Raw genomic sequence first — 3,124 nt, forward strand, 5'->3', positions numbered from 1 at the left:
CACCCCCCTGGGGCACACATCATTCATAACTACCAGGATTTCCAAGCCACCCTTTTGCTAGTCCCCCAGGGCAAAAAACCAAACATAAACTTAAGTCTTCTAGCAGCAATACAAATACCAATCCCATCTGCTTCTTCCAAGCCATGACTTATATCCCTCTGGTTGTACTCCCTCTTCACATTCCCAAGGATCCCTACCAAGCAATTGTCTCCAACAGTCATCTCCCAATAAAGCCTGCTTTAGCTCTACAGCTTCCCAGGTCTAGCCCTCTGCACTGGCTCTGGCTTACATACTACTAAGCCCTATCCCTTTCTGGTTATGTGCCTCCCCTGTGAGCTGACTTGACCACAAGGCTGTTCCTTAACAGAAGCCTTGCTAGTTGCTTGTATCTGTGCTACAAAAAACCCTACCCTTAAAGCAGCCATACCTCTTCCCAGTAGCAGGCACTGTATACAACAAAAGACCTAAAAACTGTCTGCAGCAGGGCACTAAGGTGCCTGCTACTTGTAGAGCAGAGATAAACACTCAGGTGCAGGTTTCTAGGACAACCAGTTAATGAGGGTATTGGCCACACCTGCACCTGGTCAGCTGGCTGAAGGAGGCAGGGCTCTAGTCCCATATAAACCCCAGGGCTGAAGCCAAGTAGGTAGGTCCTTGCTAGTAGCTAAGGGAAAGGAGTTTTTCCAGAGCATGCAGTGGCCAGACTGTAAGTATAGCCACAAGATTGGGAAAGGATGGAGCACCCTGGGTATGTCTGGAATAATGGTATAGCCCAGGTAGTTAGAATTTGTTTTATAGCCCAGGAGCTTGTGTTTTGTTTGCTGTTTTGTCTAGTGGCTTGGGTGAGGCTATTAGGGGATGGAGGAGGCCTCATTTTGGGAATCTGCTACAGAGTAGGAACTCCAGTGCCAGTGAGGGCAGTCTTGGGGGCACAGACCCCAGTACCAGTGAGGGCATGGCTTTTGGGGGACACAAACCCTGATACTCAAAGGATGATCTTAAAAAGGCCAAGGAGGCCTGGTGCACTAGAGTACAGTTATTTTGGGGTTTCTTTCCTGTTTGGACTGACAGGGGTGGGTTTGGGGTTGCACCCTGGTTTTGAACCCACAGCCCTCTGGGCATAGGTCCAGGTCCCATGCCTCTGGGCTGAAAAGTGCCAGGCTCCAAGAAGGAGCAGGAAAGCAGGTCACAAGCCTCCAGGCACTAGAAGAAAAAAAGGCTAGCGCCTCTGAGTCAAACCCTGTTCAGTGGGTTTGGATTGGGAGGCCTAGCCAGAGAAAACCAGAGGTCTGCCCATAACAGGAGAGACCCCAATATAATAGGTAGTCTCCTGCTTGCATAAACAAAATTTTCCATAAAGATGTGGCAGGTGAGATTAGGGTGGGACCGAAGAATTCCAAAGCAGGCTACAAGGGTGCCCCACGTAAGGCATGGATAACCAGAAAGATGGAGCTGGGGAGGGTGACCTTTTACACTTTCCAACTGTTTTCCCAAAGAAAAATAAATCTCACATGCAAACAGGTCATGTAGAAAATAAACTCCACCTGAAAGGGAGAAAAGAAGAGCTGTGGCAAATGGAAGGGCAGAGGAGGGGCAGGAGCAGTGTGACACTCCAAAAGTACAAATATCTGTTCCAATGCATCTTAACATTCAACTTTCTGCCATATCTCTGTTCCCACAGAGAAGGATATTCACTGTTTGGCCCAAAAATAGAACCCATTTTCCAGGTAGCCTTCATCAAGATGTTCAGAAAATCCTGTCCATAATTGCTTGATTACCAGGCCTTGGACCCACGCTACTTGGATCTCTTGAATGACTTTTATTTTCCCAACAACCTGCAGCAGCGGGACACTGGCTGCAGTGGCCACCCTCCTTCACCTGTGGCTGATCAGGATGTTCTGCCCTGCAGCTGGGTCAGGCCTGACTAGGGAGTTTTGCTAATAGGTTGCACAACTGAGTTGTATAGGATGCTTTGCCCTGGCAAGCAGGGTTTTCATAGACATTTGGGCTGGAAAGGACCCCAAAGGATCATTGAGTCCAGCCCACCTAGGTTTGGACTAAGTGTTCTCTGGAGATCCCTTGCAGCCTTAGTTTTTCATGATTCTATGATTGTGGGGGCACGTGGAGCCCATAGGCGGGTGGGAGGCAATGAACCGTGGTGGGCAGAGGAAGCCTGGCTACAGGCGCTGGGTGGGGGACCTTGCAGGCCAGGCTGCCTAAGCAAAGGAAATGCGGGGGATCCTGAAGTCGCAACAGCCCAGCATTGCCAGGTCCTAAATATGAAACCATTGTATTGGAAAATCAAAATTATCATATCTGCTGAAAAAGAAAATTACTGTACACTGGAAAATATGCAAATGGGCATTATTTACTTTATATTGCTCGCTAGGTTGCCAGTGAGGGCATGAGAACTGGGTCAAAGTTGAATTTCTTGATTTCAAGTCAAGCAGTCCCGTAAGGAAGTGTTGACAGCACAGCAAGCCCAAACCTCCATTAAGATTCCTGGAATGACTTAGGTTTGGCATCTGTGGACTCAAAAATTAGCAGACGCGGTTCGTTTGGGGGGGGGGTGGTTACCTTTTATTAAACCAACTAATTAGCTGGAAAAATCGCACTTTGCAAGCTTTAGGGCGCAAATGCCCCTCTTCAGACAGAGTGGGAATAGCAATCATCATTATACATGCGGACGACTTTTACTACTGTAGATTGCACATCGCACAAGGGGTGAAGTGATGGTACAAATACAGTCATTCCCCTACAGCTGGCACCACCGCAACGGCCTGAGGGGCGAGGCACGAATAGGGAGGAAGGATGGGGGCATCCCGCTTCCTCCGTGACGAGGGCTGCAGCTCCTGCGCCCGCCCAGCCCGCAGCCCGGGGACCCCCGCGGAGCAATGGGGGGAGGAGTACGGGGACGGGCTCGCCAGGGCACAGGGTCAAGGCGGGACAAGCCGGAAGCGCAGGGCGGGGCTTCCGTGATGAGGCGCTGGCTCCGCCCACTCCCCTGACAGCCCGGAGCGCGGGGAGCCCGCGGCGTCCCCGTCGCCGTGGGAACGAGCTCGCATCACGCCCTGTCCCTGCTGCCATTGGCTGGAATTATTCGAGAAGGCTGAGGAAGGCGGAA

The 3,124-nt window shown here is 50.9% G+C and overlaps 1 protein-coding gene across 2 annotated transcripts in view; it reads left to right on the forward strand.

Moving 5' to 3' along the window:
* The first annotated feature begins 655 nt into the window (after positions 1-655).
* Positions 656-3,124, forward strand: part of HSPH1 (heat shock protein family H (Hsp110) member 1) — a 50,424-nt gene continuing 47,955 nt past the window's right edge. For both annotated transcript variants that reach the window (XM_025213643.1, XM_025213644.1), the window contains exon 1: positions 656-706. The gene's annotated coding sequence lies outside the window, so the exon portion shown is untranslated. The remainder of the gene's footprint in view (positions 707-3,124) is intronic.

This window comes from Alligator sinensis, unplaced genomic scaffold (assembly GCF_000455745.1).
Source record: "Alligator sinensis unplaced genomic scaffold, ASM45574v1 scaffold406_2, whole genome shotgun sequence".
NCBI classification, from domain to species: Eukaryota; Metazoa; Chordata; order Crocodylia; family Alligatoridae; genus Alligator; species Alligator sinensis.